Source organism: Lepidochelys olivacea, assembly GCF_965140295.1.
Source record: "Lepidochelys olivacea isolate rLepOli2 genome assembly, chromosome: 7".
Taxonomy (NCBI): Eukaryota; Metazoa; Chordata; order Testudines; family Cheloniidae; genus Lepidochelys; species Lepidochelys olivacea.
This window is the reverse complement of record NC_140417.1, coordinates 105017635-105040643: the sequence shown is the minus strand read 5'-3', so window position 1 is coordinate 105040643 and position 23009 is coordinate 105017635. Positions and strand designations below refer to the sequence as shown.

The window sequence follows — 23009 nt, the reverse complement described above, 5'->3', positions numbered from 1 at the left end:
AAGGGTGGTTAACATGTTTAGTTCATGTTGCTGTATCCTCCTGTAGAACAAGATTGTTTTAATTCAAGGCTAGGGTTATAATTAGCTTTCAGAACAGACCAATGTTATACTGCAAACGGGTGCTGCTAATCTGCTCAGTGTATTTTGGAATGCTGGTGTGAAAAATCCCCATTATATTAGGATTATGCCACAAACCACACTGCTGGTCAGATGATAATACTCAGCATGAACTTGACACAAGAATATCCAATCACATTTCTGAGTCACCTCCAGATGTACAGTTTGGGTTCACTGGTAATGATGGTGCACCACTGTGGACTGCAAAACCTATATGGCATTTCAAAAGAGCACAGTTCATAGCTAGTCTTGTCTGTTTTCAGTTACACTTCCTGAGTTTGATTTAAAAAGTGGGAAGGGCTGCCCACGGACAAATGGATCAATTGCCCTGGGAAATGCACTGATTCAGCATATCTCACAGGCAGGCTTTAATAGCAGGGTGGATGATCAAGGTACTAAAAGAAAAGGAGTACTTGTGGCACCTTAGAGACTAACCAATTTATTTGAGCATGAGCTTTCGTGAGCTACAGCTCACTTCATCGGATGCATACAGTTTCCACGGTATGCATCCGATGAAGTGAGCTGTAGCTCACGAAAGCTCATGCTCAAATAAATTGGTTAGTCTCTAAGGTGCCACAAGTACTCCTTTTCTTTTTGCAAAGACAGATTAACACGGCTGTTACTCTGAAACCTGTCAAGGTACTAAAGGGGCACTCAAGTATATAGGTAGTGGACCTGGGGGTACAGCAGTGGTTTCTATCATATACAGGGTTTACAGTTTGGTTCAATGGCTCTCAGCACCCCCACTCTACAAATTGTTCAGGCACCCCAGCTCTAGGAAGACAAGGCCATTGCAGAGAAGCTAAATGAATTCTTTGTGTCAGTCTTCACTACAAAGGATGTGAGGAAGACTCCCACACCTGAGCCATTCTTTTTAGGTGACAAATCTGAGGAATTGTCCCAGATTGAGGTGTTAGTAGAGGAGGTTTTGGAACAAATTAATAAATTAAACAGTAATAAATTTCCAGGACATAAGAACATAAGAATGGCCATATTGGGTCAGACCAAAGGTCCATCTAGCCCGGTATCCTGTCTTCCGACAGTGGCCAATGCCAGGAGCCCCAGAGGGGATGAACAGAACAGGTAATCATCAAGCGATCCATCCCGTCGCCCATTCCCAGCTACTGGCAAACAGGGACACCAGAGACACGATCCCTGCCCATTCTGGCTAATAGCCATTGATGAACCTATCCCATGAATAAAGAAAAGGAGTACTTGTGGCACCTTAGAGACTAACAAATTTATTTGAGCATAAGCTTTCAGAAGTGAGCTGTAGCTCACGAAAGCTTATGCTCAAAAAAATTTGTTAGTCTCTAAGGTGCCACAAGTACTCCTTTTCGTTTTGCGAATACAGACTAACACGGCTGCTACTCTGAAACCTATCCCATGAATGAATCTAGTTCTTTTTTGGACCCTGTTATAGTCTTGGCCCACAGGGTATTCACCCAACAGGTCTGAAGGAACTCAAATTCGAAATTGCAGAACTACTAACTGTGGTATGTAACCTATCACTTAAATCAGCCTCAGTACCAAATGACTGGAGGATAGCTAATGTAACTCCGATATTTAAAAAAGGCTCCAGAGGTGATCCTGGCACTTACAGGCCGGTAAGCCTAACTTCAGTACAAGGCAAACTGGTTGAAACTATAGTAAAAGAATAGAATTATCAAACACACAGCTGAACACAGTATGTTGGGGAAGAGTCAACATAGCTTTTTTAAATCCAAAGCTCACTGCAAAGAGTTACAAAAGGATCTCAGTAAACTTGGAGGACTTGGCAACAAACTGACAGCTGACATTCAAGGTTAATAAGTGCAAAGAAATGCCTCTTGGAAAACATAATCCCAACTGTACATACAAAATGATGGGGTATAAATTATCTGTTACCACTCAAGAAAGAAATCTTGCAATCACTGTGGATAGTTCTCTGAAAACAGCTTCTCAATGTACAGTGGCAGTCAAAAAAGCTAATAGAATGTTAGGAACCATTAAGAAAGAGATAGATAACATGAAAATATCATAATGCCATTATATAAGTCCACAGTATACCCACATCTTGAATAGTGCATCCAGGTCTGATCACCCCCATCTCAAAAATAGATATATTAGAATTGGAAAAAGCATAGAGTGGCAAGAAAGAAGATTAAAGGTAAAGAACAGCTTCCATATGAGGCTAGATTAAAAAGGCTGTGGACTGTCCATCTTAGAAACGAGACGACTGGGGCGGGGGATATGATAGAGGTCTACAAAATCATGAATGGCATGGAGAAAGTCAATAGGGAAGTGTTATTTACCCCTTCACATAACACAAGAACCAGGAGTCACCCAGTGAAATTAATAGGCAGTAAGTTTAAAACTAACACAAGGAAGTGCTTCTTCATCCAATGCACAGTCAACCAGTGGAACTCAATGCCAAGGGATGTTGTGAAGGCTCAAACTATAACTGGGTTCAAAAAAGAATTAGATAAAACCATGGAGGATTAGCCAACGTTGTCAGGGATGCAACCCCATGATCTGGTGTCCCTAAACCTCTGACTGCCTGAAGCTAGGACTCGACAACAGGGAATGGATCACTCCACAATTGCCCTGTTCTGTTCAGTCCCTCTGAAGCACCTGGCATTGGCCTCTGTCAGAAGACAGAATACTGGGCTACATAGACTGTTGGTCTAATTCACTATGGCCATTTTTATGTTCTTGTGATCTAAGCCAGTGGTGGGCAACCTGTGACACATGGGCCCATCAGGGTAATCCGCTGGTGGCCCGCCAGACCATTTGTTTACATTTGCACAGCCACCCGCAGCTCCAATTGGCTGCAGTTTGCTGTTCCCGGCCAATGGGAGCTGCGGGAAGCGGTGGTCAGGCCTGCGCTGCTTCCTGCAGCTCCCACTGTCCGGGAACGGTGAACTGCAGCCACTGGGATCTGCGGGCGGATGTAAACAAACAGTATGGTGGCCGGCCAGCAGATTACCCTGACGGGCCATGTGCGGCCCACAGGTTGCCCACCACTGGTCTAAGCGGTACTGATTGGCTTAGATGACCCCCTTGCATACATGTGTGAATGTAATAGATGGGCTGTTTCCTGTGCAATACATGGTGTAATAAACTCATTGCATGCATAGAGAGGAGTCAAGACTTTATGTTAACCATGCCATAAACAAACTTTCCGAAAGAGGACACTGAAGACCACACAGCCATTTTACGTTGCCGCATCTAGTTTTTTTAATGACACATTCTGGCAATGTGGTGTGCTCACAGTATCTGAGTAGTACTAGACGCAGTGATTTAAAAGAGTGAGTGGAAGTGATGTGAATGTCTCTGCAGGAGCCCATGGGACCATACTGCTATACTTCCCTCCCAGAATGCCTGATATCCATGACTCATAAAAATAATGCTGAGAAACATCTTTCCCCTTTTATTGCTTTAAAATGCACCAGGCTGTACCAGCTGCTGTGTTTCTGGGGGAGAGAGGGGGGAAACTACCCTTCAATTTGCTACTGAGGCCCTATTCCCCCCGCATCCAGCAAAACATGAAGTACTCTGGCTAGAAACACCATTTAGCTCAGACTTGATTTTAAGCAAATGTTGCTCTCAGACCAAAACAGCAGGAGCTCATTAAATTTTGGCAGCACAGTCATGTGACTCCCCCCCCCTCCCCAGGAGCCATATGCAACACATCCAACCTGTCTCATTGTCTTCAAAGAACTGACTCTCACTCCACAAGCTTCCTGTCCCAGCATGCACTGGATCTTCATGTAATACCTGGGACAGCCTTTTGAGGAACTGTCACTACCTCAGTGTTTCCTAATCCTATTCTGGACCATGAGGGAAAAAAAAAAACTTCCCTAGATGTTATGATGAGTATTGAGAGCTAATAATTTTCCCCTGCTGTACATCCATGTAAGGAAATGGGTAACAAAATCTACGTTTTTATAGGGATCTACAATACGACTTAATGCAGCAATAAAAGTGTATGTTAGAAGCGACAGCTACTTCAGCTACTCTGACGCAACAGTTTGTTGCGACTTACCTCAGTTACTCTATAACCAAAGGGCTACCACAGCCAATACAAACGTTTTAGCATCCCGTTTTGAGTGAAAGTTATGTAAAACCACAGGGCAAAGGCTGCACATGCTCTCTCTTTGTGTAAATTATTATCTCCTGTGACTTATTCTCTCTCCTTTCCATATGCCTATCTCTTGCTTTTGCATCACAGAAACACATGATTCCCAAAGGAGGAAGGCTCTGATGAAAACCAGCTGTGTAGACCTTTTCAGCAAAAACATGTGGGGGGTTTTCATGGGCCAAGTAGCCTGCTATGTAGCTACCAATGTTCAGGTTTAGCTGTTTAGAATATGAATCTAATAAATGTGCCTACAGAAGAAAGTATCTGTTCTGAATGAAGACGATCATCTGACACTCACTTCTGAAAGAACTAGAAACTGAAGCAGATAAATGCAATACAAACAAACAACCGATTAGATTCAAACTCTCTCATCCCCACAAACTCTCATTTCTCTACATGGGAATTGCATATGGCATAACCTGTAGCATATTTGGAATGCAATAGGGTGGCAGGTCATGAGATCCCTGAGTTTAAATGATGAAGTAGCTTGGTTTTTCATACTGGCCATTACTAGGTTTGTATGTATATATTAGCTAGTGATAGCAGAGATAAAAAGGGGAAAACAGTGCTGTCTCCATACTGTGTTTATATGTGCATTTGTATTCTCTTAAAGACTATGGGCTAAATTCACTACTGGGGTAACACAGAATTACTTCATTGGAGCCTCACTTGCTTATACAAACAAAGAATTCTGTGGCTTTGTATTAGAAATTTTCATTTAAAAAAAAAACCCAACTTCCCAAGTAAAGCTGATGGCTGGCATTCTCCAGTACTCTACACAGATTTGTTTTGGGATTTGTCTCTGGCGCGCCTCTCACATCAGGAGTAACGCAATCGAGGTAATTTACACCAGTGTAAGCCTCATCTCAATGAGAGTAGAGTCAGACTCCAAATATCTATTGAGTAATCTGGTGTCAGTGTCTCAGCTACTTTACACTTCAATTATCTTTTCAAAACACAGAAACCCAAGGCACCGGCACTAAATTTATACAAATTGATCATCTCCTGAAATGCTTTAATCTCCATCCTTGAGCATTATGTTAAATGAAGCATCATCAGAAAAATAAGACATTGCAAGCAAAGGCACAGTTCTATATAATAAATTGTTGTGATTGAGTCTTCCACTAGGAGTCCCTGCAACTCCAACTCAAGGGACGCAGAGCCAGAGTCTGATCTCATTTACACTGCTATAAAGCCAGAGTAGCCCCAGTAAGTTAAATGGAATTGCACCTTGGAGCAGGTTTCACTTGGAGGCCAGCATGCCTAGTGGCCAGGCCATGGCTTGACAGTCCTTCAACCCCATAGCAGGTTTCACTCTGGGGCCAGCAGGCAGACTGTAGCCAATCAATTCCCCAGTACTCCAAAGCTCTCCTGGACAGATTGAGAAAGATAAAGAAACCCAGGCCTTCCCTCTGCACTGGGTCCTGGCCTAGGACCCAGTGGGGAAAAGGGTGGAATGTCTTGTCACCTCTTCCTGGTGCACCTGACCAGCCTCTTCCTACCTCCCCACATTCTCTTCTCTTTGACGTGTGGTCACAGCCTACTTTCCTGCCCAGTTGGAGTACCCAATCAGTCCCAGAAGCTCAATCATTCCAGCTCTCTTCCTAGTCCAGTTATGCTCCATCAGCAGTGTGTGTAGGAGGGAAAAGGAGCAGGCCCCTACAATCCCAGTTGGGCCTTACCAGACCCTCTCCTGTGGACTGCTTTGTCCTCAGAAGCTGCAAACTAGGTTCCTCCCTTCAAACTGTCTCTCGTTCATCCTCCCTCCCTGCTTGACTGTCAGAGTCTTTTTCTGAGCAGATCCTCCACTTGGAGCATGCCCCACCGTACTGCGCCTTCACTCCCTTAGGTTCGGTAACCCCCCTCACCACACCAGCTTACATCAGGTCTGAACTTGCCTGGAGGCAAGTGTCAACTAGACAAATGAAATAAGAAATGTTGTGTTTTTATTTTGTTTTGTCTTTTTTTTTTATGGGGTGGGGGGAGGGAAGGCACAGACATTCAGCCAGGAACAGTCTTTTCTTAGAGGGGGGCAGAAAACAATGAACTGATCTAACAGCATCTTTATCACTCCTGGTGCTTGGTTACTGCAGCGTATTGAGCCATATGAGTGAATTTCTTTGGAAGCCTGTTTGTGAAAAATAACAGCTAGTGCATGAGTTCAGCGGCTGCATTTCAAATGGAAATAGCTCTTTTCTTTAAAATAAAACCCTCAAAGAATCAAAAGGCACTAGTCCATATAAAAGACTAGGTATTAGTCCATATAAAGGCCTTTGTGTTGCACAAGGCACACAGCAAAGAATCGCTGCCCCAAGGACTATCCTTTATGAAGTGGTAGATGGTACATGTGAAAGGCCTGGCATTCTAACTGGTTTGTGATGTGCGTTCTCCTGTCTCAAAATGCAGACTTTTCTGTTCATCCCTAGGAAGCTGCAGGAGAGCTGAAGTATACTAGCATGCTGAGCATAGTGCTTTTGCAATGAGTTATCCATATCCTATTTCCCTTGCAACGGCTTTCATATATCATTTGTTGACAGGAATATTCTCATCCTGGGTCTATGTAAAACACATATGAGATTCCCAGTGCCAAAGAGGTCGTTTCAATATTCTGATGTAGCATGATTTCAGTAAGAGGTTCTCAAAATGTGGTGCGTGACCACTGGTGGAGTTCTTGCTTGTGGTCTGGTGGCAAGACCCTGATAGTGGACGCCAGCTCTGTGACAAGATAGTACACTACATCACTGCTCCTGACCAACAGTTGGAGAGCTCAAGGCCTGTGACCTCACAACAGCCATGCCCCTAGCCCCTGATTGGCTGGACAGACAGCATTCTCATTGGATACCTGGCCTCTATAAAGATCCCAACAAGAAGAAGCAGCTGGCCTGAGCAACAGGCCATTGCCTATTGGTTGCTGCCTCGACTGCATTGCCTCGCTACCTTGTGTAACTTTACCTTGCCATCCTCCTATCTCACCTGATCCTGCCCTGCTGTGTGGCCTGACCTTGCCTTACTGCCTTACCTAACCCACTGACCTAGCCCCTTGGATTGGAGCTCCGCTGGTCAGCCACAGGGAGTATAAATTTCTAAGCATCTAAGTGACTTCACAGTCTAAGCCCTATTTTTCAAAAGTGACTTAGGTACTTAGAAGCCTAAGTTTCCTTGAAAGCCAATAAGACTTAGACTCCTAAATGCCAAGGACTTTTTTAAAAATTGACTTAGCCTAAGTGGATTTTTCAATTCATTAGCAATTTTGAAAAAATTGGGGAAAAATTTAGTTTCAGGTTGAACCGAAAACAATTTTTAAAAACTTTTTAGTAAATTGAAAAGTTGGGAAAAAATTGTTTTGGGGGTTTGAGCATTTAACATTTTAAAGTTGTTTTCAATAAACGTGAAGGAAATTTTGAAACAAAGCCATTGTGCGCTGAAAAACTGGAATGTTTCATTTCCAAAATGGTAAAACAAACATTCTGGCTTTTTCAACATTTATTTTTTACAACACATAACTGATATGAATTTGCAAAACAGTGTGACGATGTTGAATCTGCATTATTTACCCCGCCCCCAACCAAAAAAAAGTTTGACAAAAAAATTTCACTCAGCTCTACTCTTAAGTCACTTAAACACTTCTGAAAATGTTGCCCAGGGTGCTAATTCTCCTGCACCTGTCAACTCGTATTAAAAGACCTGATAAAATAAATCTAATAGGTTTCTGCTATTAATTTTCCATGTAAACGAATGCTGCAGTTGCTCCAGGGATGTTGTATTATCATGAATGGGAGAGAGGTGTCCACACAATCTTAAAGATGTGGTCCATGTAATGGTGAATGGAAGGGGAAGTATTGGGAGTGGGATTTGGAAGTCCCCCTGAGACACCTCTTGATTTCAGTGGGAATTAGGGGCCTAAGTACTTTTCAGGATCTGAGCCTGTATCTGTAGAGAGTCATTTTCTCATTGTCCTATAACATCCAAAATTAGATCTGCATCTGCTGCAATTCGACCTCTGACATAAAACCATTAAATAGAAGGATCACGTGTAAGCTGATGAAAAGCTCATATGCTCTTGGGTTGCTGTATATTTTGTTGCCATGCCTAATGAAGGAAGAACATTGCTATTTCAGAGCTACATGCAGTTTTATAAATGAGACACTGTTTATAAAGTTGATTTGCCAGCACTCAATTTAGAAAGCAAGTTTTCCCAGGCACTGAGTTTCTGTGAAATCCTCTGTGTTACTAATCCTCATTGCACTGGTCTGAGGGTAAAGAGAGGAAAAGATGGCCCTATGACAATTCATTTGGCTGGCATTCTGAGGTTGTTGCAGCTGTCCGTTTTAACAGGAACAGAAGCCTTGCTAATCTTAATGTCATAAACTTTGGCGGGATCTGTGATACTCTAGTTACCCGGTAACAGATGAGGGGTATTAAGTTTGTGAACAGTGTTGCAAATTAAGTTCTTCGTGCCTGAAGGAGATGATCTCCTCTGCATTCTAGGATTAATGATGTATCCCACATTGTCTTCAAAGGACCTTTTCACTCTTGCACAATTTCAAAACAAACATTTTGTTTGTCTTGCCTACATTGTAGACTCAGTCAGAAACCTCCCTTTCTCGTCTTTTGGCATGAATAGAATTTTCCTTGTAACAAAAGAAAATGTACCCTCCGCAAGCACAACATTCTTTCAAGTCACCCAGCTGCAGATACGCACTTGTACTGTACACTGTAGAGCTCAGTTTTGTACACCTCGCACATGCAAATCTGCCAATGAAATGTGCTTGTGTAAGGACCAGAGATGGTTAAATGTGGGGAAACCCCCCAAAAAAACTGATTCATAAATATTTTCTCAGATAGAAGCCTTGAGTTGAATTAGCCATGATATGCAGGGTCATATTGGACCACATCTTCAGTTACTGCCAAGGAATTTAAGGCCTGATCCAAAAGCCTATTGAAGTGTGTGGAAAGAATTCCACTGATTTTAATGGGCTTTGCATCAGGTTCACACAGTGCATATCAGGGAATAGCATCAAGCACAACATTGCACTCCACTGATTGAGGGGCTGCTAAGTGCAAGGCGGTCTCCGGGCATAAGTTAGAGCAGCCCATGGGCTCTACTGTTTTTAGTGCAGCTCTTGGATACTCCTACAGAAATGGGGGAAAACACCTTGAAAAACACCTCATTTGTTTTGAGAAGGCTATGACCTCTACTTCCAAATCTGATTAAAGGGACTTTCCTCAGACAGAGAACATCAAACTTCAAAGGAGGGGCAGATGGTTCAGAATTAGACCTGTGTGTGTACACATGAACAGTGCAATCAAACAAATAGGACCTCTTCTACCATGATTTTAAACTCTCCAAACTCAGTTATATATCTATAGCTATAGATTATGTAAAATATATACAACAAAAGCTTCACTCACTCATTCTCATGTGTTACTCTAGAAGAAAAGTGCTTTTTCATACACATTTTGGGTCTGTAATGGAATAACTGTACTTTGATAGGAATCTTTAACACACTAGTGAGGTTATTGTATATGGTAACATGGAAAAAGCTTTTTGAGCAAGGATCTGCAATATTCTTGTGATGATGAAGCCCACATTTTCACCTGCTGTTGGATGTCTCAGCTGCCTGGTGAGCAGATGTGAATCAGATGCTATATTCACTGCACCATCTGTTCTACATTCATCTGGATTTTTTTTTGTTCATTTACTGGGTGAATTTAGTGCTTGTGAAAAGTGCTGGACTGGCAAAAAGTCCTCTATTTATATCTGCCAGACAGAAACAACATCAACATAAGCAGTACAAGCTTCCCCACAATATCTCACCAGTAGTAGTTCATTCTCCACTCCCACTCAGCCCTTCGCTGCTTCTGTGACTGTTAACGAAGTTGACATATAGCACATAGTGTGCTGGCAGATTTTGTAATGTAGAAACTCATCCACTTTGAACAAGACTGAATTCATCACTGCACATCCAGTCTGCAACTGGGTGCTTCAGTAAGATAATTAATAGTGGGTAATTTGGACCATTGTTTTCACTAAATTGGGTTCATATTCCCCACTGGACTGCCATCAGGCAGTAATAACTTTCAGTCACCAATAAGTAAGCTGAATCTGAACCAGTGAATGGCTCTATAGTCCATTTCTAATCTCATGAGCCATTCAGTTTATCCTGTTATCCCTTCCAAAAATATGAAATCTTAGGTGCCCAAAGAGAGAGTGCTGATAAATCTACATATATGGGAGGGAAGTAAGGAGATGCTAAAGAAACAACATTGCCATAAAAATTAAATATATGTAAGAAAAGCCTAAAAAAGCAAAACTTCTACATCTCTCCTCTTCTTCTTCTAGCATCTTTAGAGCTAAGGAGCTGCTGACATCTCCAAAAGGTCAAACTGCAGGGGAAAAGCCATAAAAACGCAAAGCTGCAAGACCAAACTGAGGGAGCTACAGGCCGCCAACCTCAGTTCTTGCAAACCAGACCACCCTCAGGGCAGGTCCTTTAGCACTATCCAAGACCTCTTGTATGACTGCTGTAAATGCTAAATAAAGCACACACACTTTTGTTTGACAGGTTTCAGAGTAGCAGCCATGTTAGTCTGTATTCGCAAAAAGAAAAGGAGTACTTGTGGCACCTTAGAGACTAACAAACTTATTTGAGCATAAGCTTTCATGAGCTACAGCTCACCTCTTGTTTGACTTGCACTTTACTCTGTGCCGGTCCAGTCTTGTGAAACTAGGCACAGTGCAGCGACCAATGAGCCCAACATATTCTAAAGGGAAACGATACTTTATTTGGTTTCAAGGCCTATTCTGATCTTGTCAACTTGCCTGTGAGTATCTATGCCCTACACAGGGATTGCTCAGGTTCATGGGTGCCTATTTGATCTCTATTCTGCCTTTTGCTGTATACTCTTGTGCCCCCATCCAGGGGCCTCCTTTGTGGGAAGCTGGAAGCACAGAACAATTCAAGCAAGAGAGATGATCTCAGAAGCACTCTCAGCAATATGTCTAAAAAACTCCAAATACACAGCAATATGATCCACATATCTGAGGAGGAATAACAACGTGCAGTGTTTATCTGAGCATCACAGGGCATACTTAATTATCTAGCTGGCCTGTTTGTATTTGCACTGGCATTTTTCATCTAGGTTTTAATTAATCTAAGTTTTATGGATCAGGATTCCATGGAGCTGTTTGCACTTCAGGGCATTCCTTATATTCCCTAACCTCCATCCCTGCATCTTTAATCCAACCTTTGGTTAATCAGTATTACACAGCTTGGAGAACATTGCTTGTTTAGAATGCACACAGTTATACATGTTCTGCAGTACCCAAACAGGCCTAGACATGCCAGGGCAAGTTGTGCTGGCCTTATCTCTGCCCTTTTCTGATTCAGTCTGTTTAAACAAGGCTGGGAATGTTCTTCTAACATAATGTTTTCTATTTAAAGTACAGTAGCTCTATTATAGAATCTACTTTTTCCTTCAGTCAGTTGATTCATTTTGTTGTTCCTTTTGTGTGAATTATTAAATGGTTTTCCCGCAGTCAAATTCTGCTGTCATTTTCAAGGATAAGTCTATACTGACTTCAGTGGGAGCTGACCCTATGTAACTGATAATAGAAATTAGCTCTTGGTGTTTGTTTTCACTTGGTTTCAGATAGGAGTGATACCACCTGTATGCATGATTGTAAAATGCTTATAACAGATGAACAAGGCATTTGGGAGCCGGGGTTAATAAAGGAGAAAAATGTGTTATTGTTTGTATTTTTGCTTCTTTAGCATGTATTACCTCTTCCTGACCTCCCAGGGAACCAACAGATATACCCTTAAACAAGGAATCAGGACTTCTTACGCTTCTTAACACATGTGGCAGGACACATTGATTCTGCAAACACTAACTCACCCAAAGCCTACTGACCCTGGTGGAAGTCTTTCAATTGACTTCAACATGCTTTGTATCAGGCCGTTGAGCAGTACCACTGGTATCAATGGGACTACTCCATCTGTATAAAGTTCCTCATGTACTATAGGGTTTAGAAGACTGGGCTCTTGTCTGCAGCTGGGTGCTTTAGCAGAGCAGTAATTATAGAGTAGCTGTGACCATTAAATTCAGTGGGAATTTTGAACATGCAAGGAATACACAACTGAGCCCTGTGGTCAAAATTATCAAATTTCAGGCAGCCAAATTTCAGGCACCCAAACATAGCTGGAGGAACATATATAAAAGTGACCTGAACATGTGCAGCTCTTACTGACTTAAGTGGTCACTGACTGACTTTTCTCGGTGCCTATGCTTTAGGCACCCAACTTGAATGTTTGGCCTGAATTCTTAGGAAAATAACTCTTTCATGACCACCTTGCATACACCATATAGGGGCTGGCTAGATTTTTCGGCTTCTATCTGCACCTTCCCGATGCAGCTGTCAATCCTTTAACTACATTTGAAATAGTTTCCAAGATGTGCAAATCAAGCACTCAATCCCAAGACAACTTTACAATTCAATGTCTCTTCTGTGACAAGTCACTAATTTAGGGTTGGATGCAAAACTGACTGGAGTCAATGGGAGTCTTTCCATTGAGTTAATGGGCTTTGGGCCAGGTACTTACAATTTCCTCCAGCCACTGTTTTTGTATCTAACAGACAGTTATATATTAAGAATAAACGTGGAACACAGGCAACTTAACCACTGCGAAAGCTAAGGAAATTCACCTTACATGTTTCTTCATAAAACTCTCTGCCGCCCCAATAAAAGGTAAAACTTAAACTCTCTCCTCCAATGAAATTCTAAGAATGTCTCCCTCAAATAAGAAATCCCCAAGTAAATATGCTAGAATAAATATTAACAGAACTATAGTCTCCAAGGTAAAACACTTGGAATGGGTTTTGCACAAACACTTTTTCCCCCAGTTAGGTAATTGCTGCAATTTTCTTGTTAAAGGTGTAATGCTACAAACTGTCGACAATAACAACCCTACCTACTAAACTGTCAGCACCTCCTATTAACACACGGTGCTACAGTTTCTTCATAGGGCTGAAAATAACTATCTATGAGAAGGAAACTGAGAACTGACCTGTGGGTGGAAAGTATTCCGCCTTCTCATACTGCAGAGAAATCTTGCTGTGATGGAACAACTCCATCAGCCTTTTCCTTAACACAGCAACTGCTACTCAAGCATTTGCACTAAAGGGAAAGAGGTGCAGGCAGGCGGTTCAGACCAAAACATTAGATTTAGGGGTTTTTTAAACTTAATTATAGCAGGATCAGCACCCCAACTGGTAATATTTAAGTTCCATAAATTTCCAGTCGAACCCCCTTTTCAGTCAAACCATAATTTTCTCAAACTTTCATTTTAGGCCACTGTATTTGAGACTTGGTCATAGCCTGTAGGTAATATCATAGAATCATAGAATATCAGGGTTGGAAGGGATCTCAGGAGGTCATCTAGTCCAACCCCCTTTGAGTGTGTGCACTTCTGAAAGTTTGAGCCAAAATGTTTCAACAATGTTTTAATATAAAGAGAATGATAACCAACTCTGTTTGAACAGACCTCCATCGGAAACGACTGGGAGAAGAAAGCTGAATTTTGGCATGGAAATAGCTCTCACTGAGGAGAAATACATTTGGAGAATTTGGGTGATATTTTTTATTGATTTCACTGAGTTATGGCTCTTTGAAAACTCCTTGTAGAGATACACAGTGCATTTGCACAGAGGTTTTTTTACTAGTGTAGGCTGTGTTGCATAGTTTAGCTGCGTAATGAAGAGTATACTGATGGTTCAGTCTGTGCAGGCCTTAAAAGGTGAAGGAGTTTAGAAATGCCTGGTTTGTTAAATATGTGTAAGCAGAGATTTCACTCATTTAATAAAATCATCAGAAACAGCATGTCATGGATAGTGTAAAGCTGCTCCCTCTGCAATATGGCAGCACCCTGCTAAACAGAGTCTGATGATTATATGACTGTATAAACAAACACTCACTGTTGTAATGACTATTGTTTTGCCCCTGATAGTTACATGGCAAGTATTTGTAAACCAGTTAAAACTTCCGAAATAAATAAATAGTTGTTTTTTAAAGAAGAAGGGCTGCTGTGCACCAGGCAGGGCTAATGCCAAGTCCCAGAGAGGACAGAACATCGATTGAGATTGCTTTCTTTTACAAAACTCGGGAAATGACTTACGAAAACTAAGTTAAGTTTTATGTTAAGGTTTTATTATTAAGCAATCTGTTATCTCTGCCTGCCCCATTGTACATAACACAATAGTCTTCAACTATAACTACAGTTTAACATAGAGTTTTTCTACATGGGTGTAGCATCTTGTATGTTATAGTACTATGTCTATGCCATGCCAAGTCTATGAAAGTACACAGTATCCACACCTGCACCATGTATTAGGGCTAATTTACACCCTGGTATGCACATGAGGTTGTAAGACCCCCCCCCCAAATGCATGGCCATGTTACATGTGCCAGGATCTTGTTTCCAGAGCACAAGGGCTGCATAGCTACTGCTTCCCTCCCCCCACCCCACCCACAGGCAAGTGGTTAGGGTGGAGGTGGAAGGGGAAAGGGAATAGTATGCAGAGCCATTGCTCCTCCCCACCCCATGCAAGTCGAGCTAGCTGGGGCTGGGCACATGAAGAAAAGGAAGTAGTGCCCTTTGAAGAGATGCAGACCACTACTCCTTTGCCAGATGTGACCCTGTGCAACTTCAGCACCTCCTCTCTCAGTCACAATCCCTCAGGGGACTACTCGTAGGATGGTGCAGCTAATACACCACACACTACTAATGGCTGGGCCAAAGGCACACTATAGCACTGAATATGGCACAGGGATGGAGACTTTCATATGTCACCTTAGAGAGCTGGGTCCTATTCCCATTTCTACCAACTGTGACCTTGTACAGCCTCTCAATACCTTGCTTAAAAACTGGTAGGAAAGAGAGTTGCCTGCCTCCTAGGGAAAGGGTACTGAGACCTTGTTCAGTAGCAAGGGTTGTGAACTGCAGAGAAGTATTAACATGAGTTGGTAGAAGAGGCAAATCCAGGCTTTCCAGTCTCCTAGGCCAAAGAGTATTTTGAGTGAGCTTTTACCTGAGATGCAAGCAGGCATGCAGGGTTGCAACTCAAACCCTGCTAAATTGCAATAGTGTACATAAAACATAAAGTAAAAGAGACAACAATAATAATACAATTCTTGGACTAAATTTAAACTAACAAGTCTGTTTTCACTGTGCAAACTCTAAGAAATAAACAAATAGGCATCATGAATAGTCAAAAGTATGTTACATTCTTGAATGCATTCTGTTTTAATTATCAAAAATGTGATTAGAAAGAGCAATTGGGAATTTTTTTCTTTTTTTAATCATAGCAGCATCTCATTAAACCCAGAGCTGAAATGAAATATCTCAATGCATTGATTCTGTGCGCTAATCCCACTGCAGGACTATAATCTTTCTAACTGCTGGTTGCACTGGATTTCTAATTTACACGGTGACTGTGAGCTTTGGAGTCTGTCTCCAAAGGATGCTGAAAGATGTGGCTGTCTTACTTCTACCAACAGTAATTGGCTACCACTGCCATCATATACTAGGGCAATGAGGAAAAGGCTAAAGAATTCCAAGATCAACATTCATACTGGAGGAAAGGATGCAGATTTTATACTGACATTACTTTTTCCTAGAACAAACTTCCAGTGATTAATGAAGTGTCAGAAAAAAATATGACTGAAATATCCAAGGAAAAAAACACAGGGCAGTTATAAAATATGTGAAATACAAATAGAATACTCTGTCTGTCCTAGAGTCTGAGCTGGATTATACCTAGGGAAACAGGCCCAGATATTGTCCGGTCATTAAGTTCTTGTTCATCCAATATTTTTTCCGATAATTAATAGCTAATGCCTGTTTACCCCTTTTGAATTATTTCAACTCACAGGAAATTCTTGCTGGCTGAAGTGACACACACAGATGGGGTCAGAACTGTGCTCTCTGAGCTATGGGCTTCCTTTGCAGTCCTGTATTGGCCAGTCACATAGTGATCTGCATCTGGGTTATGCAGGACTTGGGGAATTCGAAAGACTAGATACTTTATTATTAATTATTATTATTATTATTATTCCTATCTACTAGATAGTTATTCATAATACCTAACTCTCTATAATGCTTTTCATTCATCAAAGCGCTTGACAAAGAAGGTATCATTAGCCTCATTTTATACATGGGGAAACTAAGGCACAGAGCAGGGAAATGACTTGTTTGAGGTCACCAGCAGGCCAGTGGCAGAGCTGGGAAGAAACCTCAGGTCTCAGTCCAGTGCTGTAGCATTTGAGCCTCTCTTTAGCCTTAAAGCTACCTTGGAATCTGCAGATTGTATTTAATTTCGCTTGCAATTTTACTTTCGTCTTCTTTCCAGCTCTGTAATTGTCCCATTACCATGAAGAATTTAGTGGGTTTTTATGAATGGGAAAAAAAATCCTGAAAGTGTTATGTTACCCATCAATAGGACTCTCTTGTGAAATGTGTGTCAGCATGGAGTGATCATTTTAAAAACTCTTCCATCCCCACTAAAAAGGAATAAAATAGGCCTGCATATTCATGATAGTAGAGAATGAAGAGTGCAGTAAGAGAAAGATCAGGTTAATCCAGATGGACATCAACTAGCCAATTCTTAAAATGACAAAGTTAAAACAAGAAATGCCAGAGATTTGGAAAGTCAGTATGGTCTAGCAACTTGGATACTGAATTAAGAGACAGAAGACTTGGGTGCTAGTCCTGGCTCTGTCACTGATCTGTTGTAGGACATTAGATGAGTCACTTCCTGTCTTGGTTTCCCCTTCACTCTCTGTCTAGCTTATCTACTTAGACTGTAAACTCTTTGGGGCTGGGACTGACTTTCCCAATATTCTGTGCCTAGCACAAGGGGCCTCCAGATCTTGGTTGGGCCTCTAGCTGTTACTGCAACACAAATAATAATAATAATTGGGGAGAAATCATCAATGCTTGCGAAAGAAAACCCCTTCTGCTATATCCTCTGACCACTGCAGTGCATGCTGGAGGAGTCTATATGCTCATTTAGGTCACTGTGAAACCATACAAGTATTACACATTTAAAAAAAAAATTCCCAGAATTTTTGTGGCTCCTTTTCTCCTTGATCCCCATGGTTACATTGTGTCTATGCTCAGTGTTTGCTCTTTGTCTGTGACAGACATTTCTCTCCTGGTATTTCATAGCATTCATCACTGAAATATGCTAATTAAAATCACAGCTCCTATATGTGCCCTTCTAATGGAAAATAATAAAGAAAAAAGCAACAGTCAAATTAATGAGCATCTTTAGTTTGTAAAGTGTTTTTAATAGTTATCATGAAGGAAAAGTAATACTACTTCTGCAAGGCCCTCAGATGGGAGGTGCTATGAAATGCCACGACAAGACTGACAAAGAAAGGGAAAAGGTTGGTTTATTAACCACTTTTACAGATGGGGAACTGAAGCTAAGAGAGATTAAATGACTTGCCTAAAGTCACACATGAGGTCTGGGACAGAGCCCAGATCCCTTAAGTCTCATTCCAGTGCCTTAACCACAAGACAATCCTTCCTCTCAATTCTTCCCTTTATTCTGTAACACAGATACTGAATGGTGCATGGATTACAAAACCAATTTGGGGCCTGATTGTGCCTCCCATATATATTGGAGAGCAGTAGAGACTCTCGGTGCCTGGAACTGCCCACAGCTCTGAAAAGGATGGGGGAAGCTATCTAATTGGGACCTGCAGCAAGCTCTCCTGTTGTCTATATGTGGGAAGAATGCATGGCAGGCCAGGGGGAGAGGATGAGGTTGAAGGCGGAATGAATGTTGTAAAAGCAACAGTGCTGTCCAGTTTGAGACAAATAGCAATTTAGATGCCTGCTACCTGTGGGGACTGCACCTGGAACTGTACTATCTTTCCCACAGAGCTCTCTCTACTCAAGGCCACATTGACTTAAAGGGAGGCTCTGGAGGCTGCATAGGCACGGAAGCCATAGCACATGGCTCTAATAACGGGGAAGAGGAGCGTTCATTGTTAAACACCTAATTGGTCTGAGTATGCTCTGGCATGTCAATATCACCTTCCACAGGTTTAGCAAATACACTGGGTCAAACCCTGTGCTGACTGATGTTCTGTGCAATGCACTGGCTTAACTTGGGCTTTTTAAAAGTGTTAAATCAGCACAGAATTTGGCCCATTCCACTGAGTCTGGGTTTCATGTCTCTATGCACCCAGAGCATTGGTCTACAAATGAGCAGTGACAAGTTTGCTGAATCCGCTCCAGAATAAGCAAAGTCAATTTGGTCTTAAAAGCCCTGCAGCACGAGTAAGGGCACTTTCTCTGAACATAGACAAGCAGGCAGCTCTCTAATATCTACCAAAAGCAGGCCAGGGGAAGAGGTTTCCTGTGATATTGTTCAAGCGTCGTAGACAGCAGGCTCATTGAGTAATGTGCTTTTTTTTTTTCCTTCTGTACAATATATATAAAACTGAAAATTGCACTCTGGAAATGTCCTGCATGTCCAAAATTAACAAGCTGCTGGCTCAGTTAAAGCTCCTGGAGCCAGAGTAGCTGCAAAAATATATTTGCATACATCTTGGAACTGGCAGTTTTTTCCATATTCCCTCCAGTTATCCTCTGAACCCCAGGAAGCCAGGCTTCACTCTTCAGTAGTTGTTCCCTTAACTCAGAATGGGAGCAATTAACTGGTACCATTCATGAAGAAAAGTAGATCCCTTCTGCAGAATAGATTGTCTCAAGGAATACATGGTGGAAAGCACTGGTACATTTTGGTTCTATTTAATCAAAGAGGATCTCCTTCCAGATCATGCTGAAAAGTTGAAATCTCCGTATTTTTCTTGAAACACAATATTCTGAAAATATTTCAGTGTTATTGTTTCTCCTTTTATATTAATGATATTTTGCTATAATTTAGAATAGAGTAGAATAACTTTAAAGTTTAAATGTTTTGACTTTTATATTATATTATGACAATATAATATAAATAAAAATGATAAAGTAGAAATAAAACATTTTGTTAATTTCTCATTAAAAAAATGCAACAAAACTGATACACTTCCACAAAATTTTCAATTTTGTCAAATCAGCATTTTCCAGTGGAAAACTGTTCCACTGGAACATTTTCAACCAACTCTATCATTAATATTCATGTAGTAGTCGTGACAAAGTTCCTCCTCTACCTTGGTGGGTCTTGTGCTTATTGGAGGATTTGCTCACCTCGGAGATTCATGGCAGCCCTCAGTTTGGCCATTTTTGTGAACCCACAGTCCAGGTCAACTCCTCCTGTGTCTGACCAGGAGTTGGGAAGTTTGGGGGGATGGAGGGATAGGGGGAACCTGAGCCCACCCTCTACTCCGGGTTCCAGCCCAGGGCCCTGTGGATTGCAGCTGTCTACTGTGGCTCCTGTAACAACTGCGTGACAGCAACAAATCCCTGGGCTACTTCCCCATGGCCTCCTCCCAACACCTTCTTTATTCTCACCAGAGGACCTTCCTCCTGATGTCTGATAATGATTGTTCTTCTCAGTCTTCCAGCACTATGCCTTCTCACTCTCAGCTCCTAGTGCCTCTTGCTCCCAACTCCTCACATGCGCACCACAAACTGAAGTGAGCTCCTTTTTAAACCCAGGTGCCCTGATTAGCCTGCCTTAATTGATTCTAGCAGCTTCTTGATTGGCTGCAGGTGTTCTAATCAGCCTGTCGGCCTTAATTGTTTCCGGAAAGTTCCTGATTGTTCTGGAACCTTCCCTGTTACCTTACTAGGGAAAACGGACCTACTTAACCTGGGGCTAATATATCTGCCTAGCAATATGTCTGGCCGGGGCAAAGGCGGTAAAGGACTCGGAAAGGGAGGTGCTAAACGCCATCGGAAAGCACTTCGTGATAACATTCAAGGTATTACTAAACCGGCTATTCATCGTTTGGCTCGTCGTGGTGGTGTCAAGTGTGTTTCTGGGTTGATCTATGAAGAGACCCGTGGCGTGCTCAAAGTTTTTCTCGAAAACGTGATCCATGATGCTGTTACTTACACCGAGCATGCGAAGCGGAAGTCTGTGACAGCCATGGACGTGGTTTATGCTTTAAAACGCCAGGGTCGCACTCTGTACGGATTCGGGGGCTAAGCCTTTCTTTTGACTTAAGTTTAATCACTCTCCTGTAGCCCGCCCACTTCCCGGATCCCAATAGGATCACTCTCCTGTAGCTATCTGGCCCAACCCTGTCATATAGTATTAATATGAGACTACATTCAGCTACCACAACCTGAAACATCATGTACTCTAAGCCAGTGGTTCTCAACCAGGGGTCCGTGAGCAGATTTCAGGGAGTCCACCAAGCAGAGCCAGTGTTAGACTTGCTGAGGTCCAGGGCAGAAAGCCAAAGTCCCACTGCATGTGGGGTGAAGTGTGGGGCCCTGAGCCCCACCACCATGGGCTGAAGCTGAAGCCTGAGTAACTTAGCTTCACAGTGCCCCCTGTGGCATGGGGTTCTCGGCAACTGCCCTTAACACCAGCCATGGCTTTTAGATGCAGAAAACCAGTTACTGTGGCACAGGTGGGCCATGGAGTTTTTACAGCATGTTTGGGGGGCCTCAGAAAGAAAAAGGCTGAGAATCCCTGGCCAAAGCCACTGAAGCTGGTGGAATTCTCCAGGCTAACAAACTGCTTCAAATAATCTCCACTGCTATACTGGAGAAAAATTCTCTATGAGGAAAATATTATATTTACATGTTAGGCACGGAGAGACAGCAGCTCTCCAATGAAGACTAAGTGAAAAACTGATTTCTACTATAAGTTGTCAAGTACTGGACCAAATTAATCCCTGGTGTAATTCCATTGACTTTAACGGAATGTTACCAGGGATGAATTTGAGCCATTGTGTTTTAAGGGTGACATCACTTATAATTATAGCACTTTCCTGTGACATGAATAATCATCGTAAAGATCCTCAACGCAGGCCCTTGAATACTCTCATTTGTGATTCTGATCTGGGATTTTTGTTTATGGGCCATTATGGAATACATACATCCCAATTTGTTTCTTACTTGCACAGGTTCGTGCTACTGTAGCTACTGATTTCAGTGGAGTTACTGCTGACTTACACCAGCGTAAGTGAGAGGAGAATTAGGTCCATTTAGTTTAAAGGGGCTGTGAGCTCTTTTTGGCTCATTTGGAAAGCACAGAACTACTACCAAATATTTCATGGTCCTTTCTAATTTCTCACTCGTTGTTCAGTCTAGCAGCTTTGTTAATCATTGCTGATACTGCGGCAGTGTCTACTTCTATGGCACTAGCCAGCAATGCACCCAACAGATGTACTGTGATTTTGTCTCTTATCAGCCTTCATTTCAGAAAGATGCTCAAGCCCAAATGCGATTCAATTAATCACTTTATGGAGAAATTGGATGCAAATACGATTGATCCCTTAAATGGTTCTGGGAAAAGCCTTCTGCAGTTTTCCCGCCAGCAGGGAAACATGGCTGAGGCCTAGCAGAGGACAGAACAGTAGTGTCCTGGCTGGAACCCTGGAAATTTGTGTTCATTATACTGTCTGCATCTAAAGCCTCAGAGGAGAGTTACTATATAACTACTGGATTTTAGAGCTTTTACCAGTTGGCCCATCTCCCCTCTGCCCCCACCTCCATCTATTCTGTAGCAACCATTACAAAAACATACATACAAAGGGCCAAATTCTGCTCTCAGTCACACCACTGTAAATCTGAAGTAACTCCTGATTTCAGTGGCAGATTTACACTGTTATAACTGAGAGCAGAAGTTACCCTAAAAGCCCTGATCTCCATTTGGCACAGGTTGCTGAATTCGGAGTTTGATAATATGAGACTAATCGTGTATGCAGGGTAACCTAAAAACAAGGGAAGAGTCAACTGAACCCACAATCATCATGGGTTTGGATCTTCCTCTTTGGCGTCCGCATGTGCTAAATGTCTCATAACTCAGCAATGCAGTTTCCAGAACTGCCAGAGAATAAAGGAATACAGTTTTACTCCAGCCTTCCATTAGTCATACGAAGGACAGAACAGGGCAGAATTATAAAGATCCATGCAAATCAATCTCAGTAATATCATCAGCCTGGTCTTAGAGACCTGGGTGACGTGCTGGCCGCACTGAAATCAACGGGAAAACTCCCAGTGAGTTCAGTGGGAATACATCAGCCTAGATCTTGCGGCTGAGTGAGGAAGTTTTGGTTTTCAATCTCTGTTCTGCTACTTACTCACAGAGTGGCCTTATGAATGACACGTATTCTTTCTACATCTCCTTTCCTCCGGTGGTAAAACTTGAGTGGTATATCTTACTAACCTACTAGACAGAGTGCTGGGAAGGCTAATTAGTTGGTGTTTGCACAGTGCCTTGAAAATAACCCCTATACTAATAAATTCCTAGTACTAATCTATTACCATGTAACTGTATTAATGTGTAATTTCATTTAGGCATGGTATACTTTACAAAAGCATGTAGGAGAGAAATGGTGTTAGTTTCACAGCAGGCCAGACACAATCATAAGGGCAAGAAAACATTAGCATTAAATGATAGGACATAAGGCAGGGTCACTATATGCAAGAGTGACTGCAAGGAGCACAGCAGCATTTATCCAGCACAATAGATGAGGCAAGCTGTGATTCCGTGGAATGGAAGTGAAGTGAAGAAGTGCTATGGGATACCCAGAGCACGGAATCTTTAGTGCACTATGAATGGCAGCCCAGTCCTATCT

General features: G+C 42.1%; 1 protein-coding gene and 1 pseudogene across 4 annotated transcripts in view; one reads left to right on the top strand and one right to left on the bottom strand.

The window, feature by feature from the left end:
• FAM53B (family with sequence similarity 53 member B) overlaps positions 1–23009 on the bottom strand; it is a 125433-nt gene that overhangs the window by 5833 nt on the left and 96591 nt on the right. The gene's annotated exons all lie outside the window — the stretch shown is intronic.
• Positions 20093–20404, top strand: LOC311524404 (histone H4 pseudogene; annotated as a pseudogene). Its single transcript has one exon. The product of its transcript is annotated as a histone H4 pseudogene (transcript).